We start from the raw sequence: 20,793 nt of genomic DNA, 5'->3' as shown, positions 1-20,793 counted from the left end.
TATCCCCTTGTGTCTGGTCGGATCACTTCATTATTTCCTTCTCTATTCACTTGGGTGCGGTTGACAAGCCTCCTCTTCCGAAAAACAACCTAGCCTGTAATTGGAATGAGACCGACCTTGATTCCCTCTCGCTTACCTTGGCTTCCTCTTCACCAGACCTCACTGATCTTCCTCTCGAATCCCAGGTCAACGCCATTGGCACATGGCTATCTTCCTCGTGTGATCTAGTTGCCCCGCTTAGAAAGATCAAGGCGGTCTGCCCCTACGACGCGCACAAATGGATTTCTCCAGAGCTTAAAACACTTAAACTCGACCTTAGGCAGTCGGAACACCACTGGAGACGTAATTACTGTCCCTCTCTGCGTGCCAAATATAAACTACTTCTCATTGAATATAAAAAAGCGATCCTAGTGGCTAAAACCGCATATTTCACTGAGAGAGTAGCTCTCTCTGCTAACAAATCTCGTGAAATCTTCTCTCTGGTTCACAATCTTGCCACCTCTGATCGCTCCACCCCTAGTCTGTTCCCCTCACAGTCCCTCTGTTCCTCACTTAATGATTTCTTCATCGACAAGATTGTGAAGATTAAAGCCAACATTACCACTGTGCCTCAACCCAGTCTCACTTGTCTCCTTCCTCCTCCCCCTTCCTCTTTCGCTCTCTTCCCCCCTATCTCCCCTGATTTATTTCTAAAACTTCTGGTCAAAGTCAAGTCTGGCTCTCCTGCGGACTGCGCGCCGGCACGCATTCTTAAAACTCTCTTCACCAACTGTCCCGCCCCCCCCTTGCTCTTCTTAATTCCTCTCTGGCTCTTGGTTCCGTCCCCTCTTCTTTTAAATCTGATATAGTCCTCCTATCCTAAAAGAAACCAGCCTGGATCCCTCTCTCCCTTCTAATTTTTGACCCATTTCCCTTCTTCCCTATCTTGGCAAGATCCTTGAAGCTCATGTTACCTCCTGCCTCTCCACTTACATCGAGGAGAACGGCCTCCTGGCATCCCAGCAGGCGGGCTTCCGCCCGGGCCACTCCACGGAGGCGGTGGTCCTTGCAGTCTTGGATGAACTCAAGGGGAAGGCCGACTCTAACCTCCCCCAAGCCCTGGTCCTTCTCTATCTGTCCGCTGTGTTTGACACGGTTGACCACTCCATCCTTCTCGACCGTGTCAGCGCAGCGGGCATTCGGGGCGCGGCCTTTTCTTGGCTCACGTCCTTCCTTCAGGACAGGTCCCAGGCGGTTCACCTCTCCGGCTTTTCTGCCCCTCCCCGCCCAGTCACTTGTGGCGTTCCCCAAGGTTCCTCTCTTTCCCCCCTTCTTTTCAATCTTTATATCCATCCCCTCACCAACTCCCTTCTTGAGCTGGGGGTCTCTGTGTACAATTACGCAGATGACCTCCAGCTCGTTTTTGACCTTTCTTCTACCCCTGATTCTCTCCCTAAGTTTTGTTCCACCTTAGTTTTTATTTCTGAGTGGATGAGCGCTAACCACTTGAAGATCAATCCAGACAAGACGGAACTTGTCCTCACTGGTGGTCCCTCGAACCCTTGGTCTCCTGCACATTGGCCCCTTTCTTTTGGTCCCCCCCCTTTGCCCGCCTCCTCTGTTCGTACCCTTGGTATTAAAGTCAGCCATGACTTATCCATGCATAGTCAGATCAGTTCCATCGTGTCTTCTTGTTTTCTGTCCCTCCGTCTTATCCGGAAAATTTCGCGTTTTTTTTCCACCAACGCACAAAAAACCATAGTCATGGCCCTTGTCACCTCCCGCCTCGACTATGGGAATGGCCTGTACGTGGGCATACCCGCCTACGAAACCCGCCGACTCCAGGCCATTCAAAACCAAGCTGCCAGCCTTATCCTCTCCCTCCCTAAATCCTCTCATATCACCCCTGCTCTCAAGTCCCTTCATTGGCTTCCTGTCCGTTTCAGATCTTTCTTTAAATTGGCCTGTTTAGCCTTTCGGGCTCATTCCCGCTCTGCTCCCCTGTTCATCACTTCTCTCATCCCCTCTCATGCCCCCAGCCGCACTCTTCGTTCCTCTTCCCTCTCTCTTCTGCATATCCCTCGCTTCCGTAAATCCAGAACGGGGGGTACCCGGTTCTCAGTCCTGGCCCCCCAGTTCTGGAACAGTCTTCCACTCTCCATCCGTTCCATTCACATCTACACTCACTTCCGCAAAACCCTCAAAACCTTCCTTTTCTCTCAGGCATTCCCCTCCTAGTCTCCCTGGGTTCCCTCTGTGAGGTCTGATCAGGTCCCCAGCGCCAGGAAGACGCTTGGCCGCAGTGCGCTTTACCAAATATTTTTTTCATTTCATTTCATAATTCTGCCTAAGTGTCCCTCGTGAGCAATATTTATAATTTTCCCTCTCACACTTGCTGGTGGTACAAATTGATATCTCCTCAATAGTTTTCCTTCACTTACACTCAGTTCAGCCTCAACATGGTAGAAACCTCTGAATCTCACATCTTCAATAATGTTTTGATGCCACCCATGAGAAACACAAGTAATCACTTGTTGTAAAAGTTCATCATTTGACATTGCATTTGTCCATTCCTTCTTGCTAAAAGCAAGTTCAACATCTTTAACATCATGTACTACATCAATCATGTCGTCCATATTATTTTCCACACCCTCAACTGGCATTCTAGATAAATAGTCTGCTACTATATTCCTGAGACCCTTAATATATTCAACAACAAAATTGAAATCAAGTACAGACAAGATCCACCTTGAAATCCTAGGGGTAACATATCCTTCTAATCCTCTGCCTCCTATGAAAAGACGAACTAACAGTTTATGATCAGTTCGCACATGAAATGGAAGACCCCATACAAAGTACTTAAAGTGCCTAATCCCTCAACAACACGCTAAGGCCTCCCTCTCTATCACAGAATATGATAGTTCCGCATCTCACAATCTTCTGGAAGCAAATCCAATGATCTTTTCCTCACCAATACTCAACTGAGTCAAAACAGCTCCAATCCCTACTGCACTTGCATCAGTAGTAACAAAAGTCTTATCCTTAACATTAAAATGCCCAAGAGTAGGAGCACTAATGATGCTTCTTTTAATGTTATTAAATGCCTTGTCACAAATCTCATTCCAAGTAAAAATAACTCCTTTCTTCATCTGCAGTCTCAGTGGTTCAACAATTTCTGTAAAACCCTTGACAAATTTTGAGCAATACTCAGCAAGTCCTTAAAACGACTTAAGCTGATCCTTGTTTTTTGGAATGGGAGAGTCTCTAACTGCAGCAATGATACATGTTTTAGGCTTAATACCATCTTTGCAAATTTTGTGTCCAAGATACGCCACACTATCTTTTCTTAATTGAGATTTTTTTTCTTTATGGTCAGTCCATTATCATCCATTCTTTTCAATACCTCATTCAAAACAATTTCATGGTGTACACTATCTTTTCCTACAAATAAAACATCATCCTGAAAACACAAAACATCATTCATGTCTCTAAAAATCCTCTCCATCACTCTCTGAAATACAGCAGAGGCGGATGCTAAGCCAAAAGGCATCCTACAAAAGAGGTAAGATGTCTTGATCCATTTTCCAAATCTATCTGATGATACGTCGAAGACATTTCGATCACACTGAAAACAGTACCACCACCCATAGCTGTTAGCATTTCAGAAATATTTGGCAAAGGTTGTCTATCTACCCAAAAATTTATTTTTAAATCGCGTAAGTCCACACACAAACTAAATTTGTTTCCATCCTTTTGCCCTACGACAATCAGGGCCAACGACTCGGAGGCCTCGATTGGTTCAATATTTCCTTGAGCAAGGAGTTTTTTAAGTTCACATCACATAGGTTCTCTCATTAAATGGGGTACATTTCTAACTTTGTGTACTACTGAAATAGCATTTCTCTTTAAAATAATTTTGTCCAAGAAGTTTTTCAATTTCCCAAGGTCATCAGAGAACACTCTTGAGTACTTTTCAAATAAAGAATTTTGATAGATAGAATTAATATTGTGCACAACAGCAGACATAACATGTTCTTCCGCAGTTGGGTTGAGAATAATATTTAAATCCTTTTGATGGTGCCAGCCCAACAAATTCGAACCTTGTTTGGTTAAATACAACTTTCCATATACTTTCTTTTCTTTAAAGAATATTAACATCCATTTGAGGCCAATTATATCAATAGTTTTTCCTCCATACCCGACAGCTCTGATGTCAGGCTTATTCCATGAGTTAACATCAGATTTACTTTTCCACACTTCATTATACGTTTCCATGGATAACAAAGTGTAAAGACTCCCTGAATCAACTAGCATACTAAGATCATATGAGTCTAATTTTATGATGCAGTGAGGCTTGGTCAACAATTCTGTGTTTTCTCTAACCACATCACAATCCAAAACTGAATTTTCAGAATGTGATTCTAAATCATTACTAAACACTTGATCATATTTAGTAGAGTCACTGTAACCATCAACACATAACATAAGCTCCCACATATTATCAGTAACAACACCCACTTCCTGTACTTGATCTGATTGCGTCTATCCCAACTGGATCTTGGTCCTACACGCTTTGGCAAGATGTCCCCTTTTTCCACAAATTCTACGCAAGGCATTCCTCGCAGCACATTTGGGATTAGAAGCAATGTGACCAGGTGCCCCACAACGGTAACACTTAACAGTCATCATGTCAAATTTTGGAATATTATTATTATCTACAGATCTATTAATTTTGAGAGGATTTTTTATAGGACATTTCTCTATTTGCTTATCTAATTTAGTTTCATCAACATAGGCTTGAGTTTCACATTTCTTATTATTCTGCTCTCTACTTAATGAATCACTACAAACTTCAATTTCCTTAATCCATATCTGAGTATGTTCTAGACTTTTAGCGATTTGAATTGCCTCTTATAGAGACGGATGTTTAATGACAAGTTTTTCTTGTATTCTCTTATTGTTAGTACATCTTACCATCTGGTCTCGAATAAGAGAATCTGCTAGGTTTTCAAATTGGCATGTAAGAGATAGACCCGTTGATGCAGCAACATAGTTACCAATATCCTCATCAACTTTCTGTTTGCGCCTAAAAAATGTATGCCTCTCAAGGGCCTCATTCACTTTAGTAGTAAAGAGTAACTCTAACATTTTCATTGATATTTCATATAGATTAATGGGTTGACCATCTCCCATTCCTAGAGAGATCTCAGGTAGATCTTCATATAAACATCGCCCTTCAACTCCAAGGTGATTGAGTAATATGGCTTGTTTTCTTATGGGTCCATATTTATCTGCCCCAGTAGCCAAAATGTAAGTCAAAAATAGTTTTTTCCAACCTCCCAAGGGATCGCCGGATCACCTGGAGTAGGAAGGAAACTTGGAGGAGCAGACATGGATTGATCACCCATAATGATAAAAAAAAGATTAGAATATATATAATACAATGTACCTGGAAGGAAAGTGTTGGTTAAGAAAACAACAAATAAAAACAATAAGTTAATATAAAAAGATAAAACAATAGTTTAAAATAACAAACCAGAATATTTGATGTCTTCTATTTATAATTCCTTTCCAGTCCTTCTATTTAGAATTCCAAAGACTTCTAAACTGTTGTAGTCTTTTCCAGTTCAATACTTCCAAACTGTAGAAAACTGTTCTCCTCTTTTCTTCAAATTCAAATATTCCTCAAGATAGATGCAGTTTTCTAAAGTTGTGATCGTATTTTGATGAAAATGATCTTAAAGTAATGTTTTTCTAATGAAAATCTGCCCAATCTCTTAAAATGGCTGCCGAAAGAAACACTCGGTCCTCTTTTCAAGGGAAATGGGTCTTTCTTCAAAGAAAATTCAATATGGCCGCAAAAAGAAACCCTCGGTCCTCTTTTCAAGGAAGGTAGAGCTTGCCTAAAAGAAAATCCAATATGGACACCAAAAGAAACACTCGGGTCCTCTTTTCAAGGGAGGTGGATCTTGCTTCGAAGAAAATCTAATATGGCCGCCAAAAGAAACACTTGGTCCTCTTTTCAAGGGAGGTAGGGCTTGCCTCGAAGAAAATCTAATATGGCCGCAATCACCATATGAAATACAGGAACCCTATGTCAAGGGTCCAGAGACCTGGTAGGTGTTTGTATGGTCACTGCTTACTAAGTCAGTGTGTACCAAAAAATGTGTAAAAAAGAAAAATTTCTTTTTAGAGTCCCCTCACTCACCGGGGTTGCCCCACGGTGACATGCTTCATCATTGGGGCCATCCCAGTTCTCTACGAAAAGGGGCGTGCTGCGACAAGGCGACTACGCAGGAGCACTGGTTTTGTGAGATGACTATGTGTGGTGCATGTGTAATGATGATGGAGTGGGTGTGGAATTAAAAATACCGTGCTAGTGGGCCTCAACAATTTATTTCGCTCCTAGTGTGGTATAAAAAATTAAAAAGGGGTAACACTGTCTTCTAACTTTTACTGAGTTAGATCAGTGTCAAAGGTCGACATGTTTCAAGCTCCCCCAAGCTTTTCTTCAGGACCATACAGGGTCCAGCCCTGTATTGCCACTCCTGTTTTTTCAAATGAAAGAGTTTTGCTAAAAAAATACTTATTTTCAATGGACGCTGTTAACAGTAAACATGCGTTTTGATATACATACGTTTTGTATTTCACTTCGATTTATAAATGAGTATATGATTACACCCCCTGGTCTTAGGCAAGGGGGTGTACTCAGTATGCGGTCCGGCGAGGAGATACCAGGTAGTACCGAGCGGGTCTGCCGATAGGAACAATGTTTCCACGAGGCGTTCCTGCCCTTGCCTAAGACCAGGGGGTGTAATCATATACTCATTTATAAATCGAAGTGAAATACAAAACGTATGTATATCAAAACGCATGTTTACTGTTAACAGCGTCCATTGAAAATAAGTATTTTTTTAGCAAAACTCTTTCATTTGAAAAAACAGGAGTGGCAATACAGGGCTGGACCCTGTATGGTCCTGAAGAAAAGCTTGGGGGAGCTTGAAACATGTCGACCTTTGACACTGATCTAACTCAGTAAAAGTTAGAAGACAGTGTTACCCCTTTTTAATTTTTTATACCACACTAGGAGCGAAATAAATTGTTGAGGCCCACTAGCACGGTATTTTTAATTCCACACCCACTCCATCATCATTACACATGCACCACACATAGTCATCTCACAAAACCAGTGCTCCTGCGTAGTCGCCTTGTCGCAGCACGCCCCTTTTCGTAGAGAACTGGGATGGCCCCAATGATGAAGCATGTCACCGTGGGGCAACCCCGGTGAGTGAGGGGACTCTAAAAAGAAATTTTTCTTTTTTACACATTTTTTGGTACACACTGACTTAGTAAGCAGTGACCATACAAACACCTACCAGGTCTCTGGACCCTTGACATAGGGTTCCTGTATTTCGTACACAGACTGGAGGACGACCTGGTTTGGTTTAACCTCCTTCTCCCTCCTTTTTTTGTTTACGCAATCACCATATACCAGTTAGGAAGCAGTTCAAGGAATGCAGTCTTTAACACTCTTGATATCTCTCAGGCAAGCATGTAAATCCTTAAAGTTTCAGTATTAAAACATCCAGGTTCTACATTAAAACATCCAGGTTCTATATTTAAATAAATCTTCAGAAGTTTTAGTAAATATTAAGGAAAATAAACATTTTGTTTCCTTATTGGAGAAACCCGATTTTCCAATTTCGAATTAAATCTTGGAAAGTGTAGTAAATATTCTTTCATCCAACAAATTTTACTCGCAGTATATCCAAAGGAGGTAGGACACAATTTCAGCAGTTGTAGATTCCAACTGAATCTCAACAGGTAGATAAATCTCCAATAAGTCCATAAATCCTGGGGTGAAGGTATCAATGTCTCTGCCCCCTGCGCAGAGAAGGCCACCTCGTCGCCAATGTAAAGATCCAATTTCCAGGCAATTTTATGAATATCAAATAGCTTTATTTGAGAATCAAGGCATATACCCCCAGCACAGCTTCACAGCTCACAGATCGACTCCTATAATCAAAAGCTAACATTCTATCCTAGCAACATAGCTAAAAATCTATTGATGACACTCAGATGCACTCAACTCTACAGTTACTCTGTGTCATTGATCTAATATCAGAGAACTTAAATTCAGTTCAGCATTTTTAGACACGCTAGGGGGCCCTTGCTCTGTCCGCTGCGTTTGACACGGTTGACCACTCCATCCTTCTCGACCGTGTCAGCGCAGCGGGCATTCGGGGCGCGGCCTTTTCTTGGCTCACGTCCTTCCTTCAGGACAGGTCCCAGGCGGTTCACCTCTCTGGCTTTTCTGCCCCTCCCCGCCCAGTCACTTGTGGCGTTCCCCAAGGTTCCTCTCTTCCCCCCTTCTTTTCAATCTTTATATCCATCCCCTCACCAACTCCCTTCTTGAGCTGGGGGTCTCTGTGTACAATTACGCAGATGACCTCCAGCTCGTTTTTGACCTTTATTCTACCCCTGATTCTCTCCCTAAGTTTTGTTCCACCTTAGTTTTTATTTCTGAGTGGATGAGCGCTAACCACTTGAAGATCAATCCAGACAAGACGGAACTTGTCCTCACTGGTGGTCCCTCGAATTCTTGGTCTCCTGCACATTGGCCCCTTTCTTTTGGTCCCCCCCCTTTGCCCGCCTCCTCTGTTCGTACACTTGGTATTAAAGTCAGCCATGACTTATCCATGCATAGTCAGATCAGTTCCATCGTGTCTTCTTGTTTTCTGTCCCTCCGTCTTATCCGAAAAATTTCGCGTTTTTTTTCCACCGACGCACTTAAAACCATAGTCATGGCCCTTGTCACCTCCCGCCTCGACTATGGGAATGGCCTGTACGTGGGCATACCCGCCTACGAAACCCGCCGACTCCAGGCCATTCAAAACCAAGCTGCCAGCCTTATCCTCTCCCTCCCTAAATCCTCTCATATCACCCCTGCTCTCAAGTCCCTTCATTGGCTTCCTGTCCGTTTCAGATCTTTCTTTAAATTGGCCTGTTTAGCCTTTCGGGCTCATTCCCACTCTGCTCCCCTGTTCATCACTTCTCTCATCTCCTCTCATGCCCCCAGCCGCACTCTTCGTTCCTCTTCTGCATATCCCTCGCTTCCGTAAATCCAGAACGGGGGTACCCGGTTCTCAGTCCTGGCCCCCCAGTTCTGGAACAGTCATCCACTCTCCATCCGTTCCATTCACATCTACACTCACTTCCGCAAAACCCTCAAAACCTTCCTTTTCTCTCAGGCATTCCCCTCCTAGTCTCCCTGGGTTCCCTCTGTGAGCTCTGATCAGGTCCCCAGCGCCAGGAAGACGCTTGGCCGCAGTGCGCTTTACCAAATATTTTTTTCATTTCATTTCATAATTCTGCCTAAGTGTCCCTCGTGAGCAATATTTATAATTTTCCCTCTCACACTTGCTGGTGGTACAAATTGATATCTCCTCAATAGTTTTCCTTCACTTACACTCAGTTCAGCTTCAACATGGTAGAAACCTCTGAATCTCACATCTTCAATAATGTTTTGATGCCACCCATGAGAAACACAAGTAATCACTTGTTATAAAAGTTCATCATTTGACATTGCATTTGTCCATTCCTTCTTGCTAAAAGCAAGTTCAACATCTTTAACATCATGTACTACATCAATCATGTCGTCCATATTATTTTCCACACCCTCAACTGGCATTCTAGATAAATAGTCAGCTACTACATTCCTGAGACCCTTAATATATTCAACAACAAAATTGAAATCAAGTACAGACAAGATCCACCTTGAAATCCTAGGGGTAATATATCCTTCTAATCCTCTGCCTCCTATGAAAAGACGAACTAACAGTTTATGATCAGTTCGCACATGATATGGAAGACCCCATACAAAGTACTTAAAGTGCCTAATCCCTCAACAACACGCTAAGGCCTCCCTCTCTATCACAGAATATGATAGTTCCGCATCTCACATTCTTCTGGAAGCAAATCCAATGATCTTTTCCTCACCATTACTCAACTGAGTCAAAACAGCTCCAATCCCTACTGCACTTGCATCAGTAGTAACAAAAGTCTTATCCTTAACATTAAAATGCCCAAGAGTAGGAGCACTAATGATGCTTCTTTTAATGTTATTAAATGCCTTGTCACAAATCTCATTCCAAGTAAAAATAACTCCTTTCTTCATCTGCAGTCTCAGTGGTTCAACAATTTCTGTAAAACCCTTGACAAATTTTGAGCAATACTCAGCAAGTCCTTAAAACGACTTAAGCTGATCCTTGTTTTTTGGAATGGGAGAGTCTCTAACTGCAGCAATGATACATGTTTTAGGCTTAATACCATCTTTGCAAATTTTGTGTCCAAGATACGTCACACTATCTTTTCTTAATTGAGATTTTTTTTCTTTATGGTCAGTCCATTATCATCCATTCTTTTCAATACCTCATTCAAAACAATTTCATGGTGTACACTATCTTTTCCTACAAATAAAACATCATCCTGAAAAGACAAAACATCATTCATGTCTCTAAAAATCCTCTCCATCACTCTCTGAAATACAGCAGAGGCGGATGCTAAGCCAAAAGGCATCCTACAAAAGAGGTAAGATGTCTTGATCCATTTTCCAAATCTATCTGATGATACGTCGAAGACATTTTGATCACACTGAAAACAGTACCACCACCCATAGCTGTTAGCATTTCAGAAATATTTGGCAAAGGTTGTCTATCTACCCAAAAATTTCTTTTTAAATCGCGTAAGTCCACACACAAACTAAATTTGTTTCCATCCTTTTGCCCTACGACAATCAGGGCCAACGACTCGGAGGCCTCGATTGGTTCAATATTTCCTTGAGCAAGGAGTTTTTTAAGTTCACATCACATAGGTTCTCTCATTAAATGGGGTACATTTCTAACTTTGTGTACTACTGGAATAGCATTTCTCTTTAAAATAATTTTGTGCAAGAAGTTTTTCAATTTCCCACGGTCATCAGAGAACACTCTTGAGTACTTTTCAAATAAATAATTTTGATAGATAGAATTAATATTGTTCACAACAGCAGACATAACAGGTTCTTCCGCAGTTGGGTTGAGAATAATATTTAAATCCTTTTGATGGTGCCAGCCCAACAAATTCGAACCTTGTTTGGTTAAATACAACTTTCCATATACTTTCTTTTCTTTAAAGAATATTAACATCCATTTGAGGCCAATTATATCAATAGTTTTTCCTCCATACCCGACAGCTCTGATGTCAGGCTTATTCCTTGAGTTAACATCAGATTTACTTTTCCACACTTCATTATACGTTTCCATGGATAACAAAGTGTAAAGACTCCCTGAATCAACTAGCATACTAAGATCATATGAGTCTAATTTTATGATGCAGTGAGGCTTGGTCAACAATTCTGTGTTTTCTCTAACCACATCACAATCCAAAACTGAATTTTCAGAATGTGATTCTAAATCATTACTAAACACTTGATCATATTTAGTAGAGTCACTGTAACCATCAACACATAACATAAGCTCCCACATATTATCAGTAACAACACCCACTTCCTGTACTTGATCTGATTGCGTCTATCCCAACTGGATCTTGGTCCTACACGCTTTGGCAAGATGTCCCCTTTTTCCACAAATTCTACGCAAGGCATTCCTCGCAGCACATTTGGGATTAGAAGCAATGTGACCAGGTGCCCCACAACGGTAACACTTAACAGTCATCATGTCAAATTTTGGAATATTATTATTATCTACAGATCTATTAATTTTAACAGGATTTTTTATAGGACATTTCTCTATTTGCTTATCTAATTTAGTTTCATCAACATAGGCTTGAGTTTCACATTTCTTATTATTCTGCTCTCTACTTAATGAATCACTACAAACTTCAATTTCCTTAATCCATATCTGAGTATGTTCTAGACTTTTAGCGATTTGAATTGCCTCTTATAGAGACGAATGTTTAATGACAAGTTTTTCTTGTATTCTCTTATTGTTAGTACATCTTACCATCTGGTCTCGAATAAGAGAATCTGCTAGGTTTTCAAATTGGCATGTAAGAGATAGGCCCGTTGATGCAGCAACATAGTTACCAATATCCTCATCAACTTTCTGTTTGCGACTAAAAAATGTATGCCTCTCAAGGGCCTCATTCACTTTAGTAGTAAAGAGTAACTCTAACATTTTCATTGATATTTCATATAGATTAATGGGTTGACCATCTCCCATTCCTAGAGAGATCTCAGGTAGATCTTCATATAAACATCGCCCTTCAACTCCAAGGTGATTGAGTAATATGGCTTGTTTTCTTATGGGTCCATATTAATCTGCCCCAGTAGCCAAAATGTAAGTCAAAAATAGTTTTTTCCAACCTCCCAAGGGATCGCCGGATCACCTGGAGTAGGAAGGAAACTTGGAGGAGCAGACATGGATTGATCACCCATAATGATAAAAAAAAGATTAGAATATATATAATACAATGTACCTGGAAGGAAAGTGTTGGTTAAGAAAACAACAAATAAAAACAAAAAGTTAATATAAAAAGATAAAACAATAGTTTAAAATAACAAACCAGAATATTTGATGTCTTCTATTTATAATTCCTTTCCAGTCCTTCTATTTATAATTCCAAAGACTTCTAAACTGTTGTAGTCTTTTCCAGTTCAATACTTCCAAACTGTAGAAAACTGTTCTCCTCTTTTCTTCAAATTCAAATATTCCTCAAGATAGATGCAGTTTTCTAAAGTTGTGATCGTATTTTGATAAAAATGATCTTAAAGAAATGTTTTTCTAATGAAAATCTGCCCAATCTCTTAAAATGGCTGCCGAAAGAAACACTCGGTCCTCTTTTCAAGGGAAATGGGTCTTTCTTCAAAGAAAATTCAATATGGCCGCAAAAAGAAACACTCGGTCCTCTTTTCAAGGAAGGTAGAGCTTGCCTAGAAGAAAATCCAATATGGACACCAAAAGAAACACTCGGGTTCTCTTTTCAAGGGAGGTGGATCTTGCTTCGAAGAAAATCTAATATGGCCGCCAAAAGAAACACTTGGTCCTCTTTTCAAGGGAGGTAGGGCTTGCTTCGAAGAAAATCTAATATGGCCGCAATCACCATATACCAGTTAGGAAGCAGTTCAAGGAATGCAGTCTTTAACACTCTTGATATCTCTCAGGCAAGCATGTAAATCCTTAAAGTTTCAGTATTAAAACATCCAGGTTCTACATTAAAACATACAGGTTCTATATTTAAATAAATCTTCAGAAGTTTTAGTAAATATTAAGGAAAATAAACATTTTGTTTCCTTATTGGAGAAACCCGATTTTCCAATTTCGAATTAAATCTTGGAAAGTGTAGTAAATATTCTTTCATCCAACAAATTTTACTCACAGTATATCCAAAGGAGGTAGGACACAATTTCAGCAGTTGTAGATTCCAACTAAATCTCAACAGGTAGATAAATCTCCAATAAGTCCATAAATCCTGGGGTGAAGGTATCAATGTCTCTGCCCCCTGCGCAGAGAAGGCCACCTCGTCGCCAATGTAAAGATCCAATTTCCAGTCAATTTTATGAATATCAAATAGCTTTATTTGAGAATCAAGGCATATACCCCCAGCACAGCTTCACAGCTCACAGATCGACTCCTATAATCAAAAGCTAACATTCTATCCTAGCAACATAGCTAAAAATCTATTGATGACACGCAGATGCACTCAACTCTACAGTTACTCTGTGTCATTGATCTAATATCAGAGAACTTAAATTCAGCATTTTTAGACACGCTAGGGGGCCCTTGATTTTACAGGGTGCCAGAGAGCAGTCACATTTCCCAACCGTGTTAAATGTTTAAAAAAAGTCTGATGAGATAGGGATACCTGGGGAGATCAAGGAGCATGGCTGATACTGGCCCGTTGCGGATGCAGATGGGCGAAGACGGGCTTGCCTTTGGCATACCGGCGGCGCTTCAATGTTGGCAGTCCTTTTAACTACTGGTGCCTGCCAACCACTAGAGCACTGCAGCACCAAAATGGCATAGGTCAGACCATGACAATGCTGATAGTCTCTCCAGGTTCTTCGGCCTTAATGACAACAGCTTCTAGGAAGTAGGGTAGTTCTCACTTTCAGCTAGGGGGAGACACATATCTGAAATGACATCCTTGGCAGAGTTTTCCCATAGCTTTTTGCCTTCGATATTCCTGTAAGTCTTAGAGTGGTCTTCCAGCAAATGTTTTGCCTTATTTCTTCATTACGTTGATCTTGTTTTTGTTTGCCTTAGGACTTGTTCACTTTACCACAGCTAAACAGTGATAAAGTGCATGTGTTCTCTCCTTAAACATGGTGAAATTAACTTACACCCAATTGACACATTTATTTACTTGTAATTCCCTAGTAAAGTGATTTTACAGGTACCCAGGTCCTGTAAATTAAATGTTACTAGTGGGACTGATTGTGCCACCCACTTAAATAGCTCTTTAAACATGTCTCAGACCTGCTATTGCAGCCTGTTTATACAGGGTAAACTGCCATTTCGACCTGGTAAAGCAATTATTTTGTTGTGCCTAAACCTTCCTTTTAATAAATAGAATTCACCACTTAGGTAGGCCCAACACAACCCAGAGGTCAGGTGCAGTGTATTTAAAAGGTTGGACATGTAAGTTTAACGTTTACATGTCCTGGTATTGAAAAACTCTCAAATTCATTATTCCTGCTGCAAAGACTACCTCTCCCATGGGATGGCCATCATTGGGTTACCTTATTACATTTAATATGTGATAACTTTCAATTGGGAACAGGTAGGAATTCCGAGTTTGCTGCCTAAAGGACTGTAATTTAAAACACTCTTCAACGGTAGAGTCAGATTTTAAGTCACAATTCTGAAAATGCCTCTTATAGAAAGTTAGCATTTTCTTGTCCCAAATATTTGGTACCTGCAACCTGTATTTGGGTCACGTGAATAAGTGGGTTTATCTGGTAGTTGGTGTTTGTTTATTGCTCCCAGAAAGTACGACAAAGGGGGAATAGATATTGGCAGGATGGGCCATCTCTGACTCAATGGGAGAGGAACTGTCACCTACCACACTTGCATATGACACAGCCTTGGTCTGAGCTCACTCACAGAGAGTTTGACACTAGTCTTTTGTGCTCCCTGACAAACTGGGGCCAGGGCAGGGAGGCAGAAGATTCCAAACACATCTAGTTGTGAACATCTCCAAAACATTCTCCTACTTCAAATCTTGCATCAAGTATAAATATTGAACCCTAAAAACCTACTCTTCAGTACACATATGGACTTCTGAAAGACTCAGAAGGACCACTGTGCTGCTCTGCAAGCAGGACTGCTACCCTGCTGCCTGCCTGAGAATGACTGGACCTGCATCTTGAACCCAGGGCCACCAGCATGGCTCCAAGGGCTAATTGTTTATCCACCTGATCAGCCTCAGGGAGAGAAAAGGCTCCACCCACCTTCAACCCAGCTCCTGGATTCTTTGTACTGTAAGTCTTGACCATCAGATGGTTCCACTACAATCCAGAAAGTGCTCTGCCATCCCAGCTGTGGTCCTGTGGGTAGGATCAATACAGCACAACGGATCTCCTAGCAGCCCCATTGGAACCGCTGCTATGCGACGCATGACCTCACATCGCAGAACACAGCCTCTCAGAATAACCGCTGCATGACGCATCCTCTACATAGGACTTTGCTCACAAGTACCATGTGTATGGCATCCTCAATGACAATGCACAGCCGTGAAGTTTTGTTAGAGCCTCCATTGCACAGCGCATCCGTGACACAAAATCTTGCAGTGCTATGCAACCAGGATTAGAGGTACTTTGCTCAGCGGGCCTAGTTTGGTGCCCATATCTGGCTTGCGCTTCATTGCTGTTGGCCTGAACTTGTAACTTAGTCCCGATCCAGCGTGACCAGATACCCCACAGATGGTGCTTTATGCTATTAAATACTATTTTCGCTCAAATCTTTCAAACTTCATATCTCTGGTTCTACTGATTATATTTGTGCTGTTTTGGTCTCAAACAATTTATTAAATGTTATTCTATTTTTCTAAATGTATACAGTTTCATTCATAAACCTGTACACATAACAGTGGTAGTCACACCTGCGTAGTTACAGTTAGAACCACGTTTCCATACTAAGTAGATTTTTGTTTTGCTAATTATTATGGTGCCACTTGACAAATCTTCACAAAAATTTCCCCAAAAAGTTCATCCATTCAGTTTCTTCCTGGAACGTTTTGAGTGATCCGTAAAGTGCAGGCAAAGAAAAGGGGGGTCCCAAAATGTGTTTTTCCCATGAAGTTTCCTGTAGGAACTTTAGATAACACTACAACAAAAACAACTATATAGAATTACAGCAAATTTTGGTAAAAAACTAAATATTTCCATGCTTTTTGTAATATGGCAAAAATTGTTTAGATGTTTGAGAGAAATTTAGCTTCAAATATATCATATTTAGTGATTCAGTACTATAGAGGGAGGACGGAGGGAAGAATTGACAAATAAAGCACTCTGATTGGGGGGACCCATGGAATGCAGTGCTGTGATTGGTTGGCTACAAAATGAAGAGAAATATTGCTGCTTCTTATTTTCAGTCTCTATGACTCTTCCCCAGTGTCCTGAAAATTAAAATAAACCAACATATAAGTAGGCAAGGTAGGGATCCCCTGGCTAATTTTGTTTTGCATCACCTCGGAGTTGTGATACTCTCTTGGTACTCAGGGCAATCATTAAAAACCCTCAGAAATTCAGTGAAGAAACACATGTTAAAGTGGCGTTATTGTTAAGTGACAATGTGCGTTACAAAACCCAACTTTAAAGAAAAAAATACAAAGAAATTCAGACGTTACCATTGATGGAATTAACTATAACTCACGTCCTCAACATACACTGCTTATGTCCTCACATATCACATATCTCATATAATGTTAAATAAGCCTGGAACAGTAAGTGTTTCTGTTGATTCATTTTCCACCTATACTCTTGTAAATAGAAAAGCATTTAGACAGGTTGTCCAAGAAGAGTATTGTGTTTTAGAAAAAAATATATTTTTATCACTGAGGGTATTACATAGACTCCATATCTTTGATGGGGATGTTGTGATGCGTGCCTCTTTCAGAGGGAGATCTAGAGTGTCAAAGTAAGGTTCCAATTTCTATGGTGGAGGCATCAAATGGAATTCAACATCAAACTTGACCCTCTTTCAAGTTGAGCCATCATTATCCAAAGGTGATATTTGTACTGATCTTTGTGAAGTAATTTATCTCTGTGACATTATGATTATGTATCGTATACTGTGCTATAAATTACAGCTGCCATACTACCACTTGTTCATTTTCGCAGGCACTATGATGAATTCCTTCCCCAATAGGGGAAGATGTGTTATAACATGGTCATAGATTGCCATTTTACTACGCTGACCTGTCCTATTCGGGCTCATTCGAGTCCCTCCCCTTTTGGAATGCTCCTACAATCTAATCTAATCTTTCAACCCTAACCCCAGTCAGTAGGAGCTGGCAAGCAAAGGTATTTGATGGTGGTATGATCATTCACTGAGCAAGCATTGGCAATGCCAATAGGTTTGACATTAACCACCAGCCTTTTGGCTTTGTCAATTATTGTTTTGCTCTGGGTTGGTTTAAGCAAAAAACAGTAGTGGCCCATCATTAATTTAAAAATAATTATTGACTAAAGAAAATAAATCATATGTTACCTTAGTAGTCCCAGACGCTGAAGGGCACTTCTTTGTGTGTGAATGCGCTCCATTTAAAGGAGCAGCATTTTGTAATTTAAAGTGAAGTCAACTGGTGTTTGAAGTCATGATGCATGCTGCAGTGGCTAAAAGAAAAATGTGAATTCTGAAGAATCCTGGCTGGAAACCTTTATAAGAACTATATTATGTACATAAGTGTAGCAACATTAAAAAGTATTTCCTAACACCTGAGCTAAAAAAAAAAACTGTTTGACTTTGGCTGCCAGCATCTGGCCTTTGTAAATGCTTTTTATGTAATGATGGTGTATACATTTCTTAGAAATAGATAGAGACGCTTGTAAAACAGATAGATAGAGAGGCTTCAGAACATAGATAGATAGATAGGGATCTAGTGACAGTTAGAGATGCTTGCAAAGACAGACATATGGTTTTGCAAGGATAACTAGTGTTGCAAAGATAGATAGATAGATAGATAGATAGATAGATAGATAGATAGATAGATAGATAGATAGATAGATAGATAGATAGATAGATAGATAGATAGATAGATAGATAGATAGATAGATAGATAGATAGACATACAGACATATAAGGTTACATACATAGAGAAGGAGGCACAGAAGGACAGGAACAGGGATAGATAGATAGATAGATAGATAGATAGATAGATAGATAGATAGATAGATAGATAGATAGATAGATAGATAGATAGATAGATAGATAGATTCGTTTATAAATATAACAATATACAAGAGCACTGAAGGCAAACTAGAAATCCATACAAGCAGGACTCACAGACTTAATAGGCTTATAAAGATTACTGCAGTCCAAACTAAAATACATACCAACATGACATACCGGAGCGCAATTATAAATGTACTCCATTGTGTCATCCTAAAACCTTTTTGAAGAGCAGTTTCAAATGGACATAATTTGGTATACTGTGGAAAAGCAGCAGTCAGATAAACAAGGGCTATTCCGAAGGGAATTTACAACACCATTAGCAAGAGACAGGAACTAATCAAGCTGTATAGTACCCTGTACTCAACATGTAATGCTATTAGAAATTGCTGTGCTAGCACATCAGACTCTACACACATTGACAAAACAACAGACTAATGAATAAAGGCAGCTAGCTGAAAGCCACTTTAAGTGAGTATATTAAGTGTATTTATCTAAATAAAAATTAAAAGGTCTTGGCCAGAGGGGGGGCAAGGCTTCCATGGAAGATGGCTGCTTGAGCTGGAATTTCTGCACTGCTGCAGGGCAGTTTTTTGGGAGGCACGTTCCTCCTGTAGATGAGAACACTGGAATGAGGAAGTGCTCACCTCAGATGACCTGTAGGCGAACAAGGTGCCCATTTTCTTTATGAATATTGTGCTCACTTGTATTTAGTCATTACTAATCAATGGGGATACCCAGTATAGTGCAGAACCTGGGGACAATTACATGAAATGAAAAATTGGTTCTCCACAACACACTTTACATAACTACATCAAATTCTGTGTTTTATATCCCTTACTGAGTTAGGATATCAATCAATGATACATATGGCAGTCTAAACATCTAGCCAAGGTATATGGCACAAAATAATTATGTTGATTCAATAATTTCTTTTACGCAAAAACGAATTTTCACAAAAGCAGACCATACACACATATTGGTCTAGTGTCTAGTGTGAAAAGTGAGGCAAAGTGACAATAAAATGTATTGAATTCATGACACTTAAGTCTAAAAAAGATTCCCTTTGGGATATTCTATCAGCATACAGTTTGTACATATAACACTTCAATACACATTCATATTTCACCTTTCAACAATATCACTTAGCATACTGCGGGTCAGTACAGTCGGTTAACAGAAATTCAAAATATAAACAATAAAAAGGATTTTCCGTTGGAAAGAATTTATTTGATTAATTCATATAAAATCATTAAAAACCACTAAAAAATATAGCACATCAATGTACACAATAAAAACATAAGAGAGACCAAGTCACAAAGATACAAATTGATTATAACAACAACCTTAACATTCATATATCAATTTTTGCATATGTTACCATATAGTGTACAAATACATTTATTTCATATATGAGCAAAGGACAGAGGTTTCTATTGGTCCCACCTCCTTCTTCAGGCTTGCAACCCATTTATTCCAACACTGTGCATCTATATAAATATACATCCAAAGAGTTATTTTATATATTATATTATACATAATGTAAACAGTATACATAAATACTTCATATACAAGAGATTTATGGTAGGTTTGTAGACTTAGTTAAACTCACAATTCTATACTATTATTTGAGTTGCTGGTATTGCTGACAAAGAACCCACAGTACTCCACAATAAGTCAACTGACACATTCAGCTATGTAGATTATATTGGCTTTAAAAGCTCTGTATACAAAACCTTAACGGTCCAACTCACTTGTTTATTTACAATAATGAGTTGGTATTCATAATAGAATTCACATCAATTTAGGTGACAAATTATGTATATATAATGGGTTTTAACACCCTCCTTCGTTATATAAACACATACATATGATGCCACGGATACCCACCATATTTGGCACAGGTTATCCCAACAATCTTTAGGGGCTCTCAGCTTATTGCCTCTGGAATATGTTGTAAGGGCACTTCTTTTTGGTTGCCTATATCATAAAGGATTGAGCTCACGATGAATATCTTAGGGTTGTATTAAAAATTAAATGGTTTAATCAAATCATTTTCAATTACCTACCACGGCCAAATAAGAATCTGGCAAACTTTAGAGGGGATTTCTCAATTTCCACCAATGGAAGGCACCCAATCCTAAAACAAAGTAAACACCCCAATTACTAATATGGTGTGGTTATATACGTCAAACTCCCATATTTATATAAAATGTAAATTATCTGTAGGTATCTTTTATTTATCTCACCAACTCTCTTCTAAGTTCCTTTCTGTATTTTATTATTGTGACCAAGGCATCTAGTAATTCCAGCCTAAAAACAACAACATCAAAAATGTTTGATCCTAAATCTCACAAATATTATTGAAAAAATAGTAACAGAATATTTTGAATATGTTGCCCCTCAATCTGCATTAGCTTTT

This window comes from Lissotriton vulgaris, chromosome 1_1 (genome assembly GCF_964263255.1).
Source record: "Lissotriton vulgaris chromosome 1_1, aLisVul1.2, whole genome shotgun sequence".
In the NCBI taxonomy this organism is placed as follows: Eukaryota; Metazoa; Chordata; class Amphibia; order Caudata; family Salamandridae; genus Lissotriton; species Lissotriton vulgaris.
Note: the sequence above shows the minus strand (reverse complement) of the source record.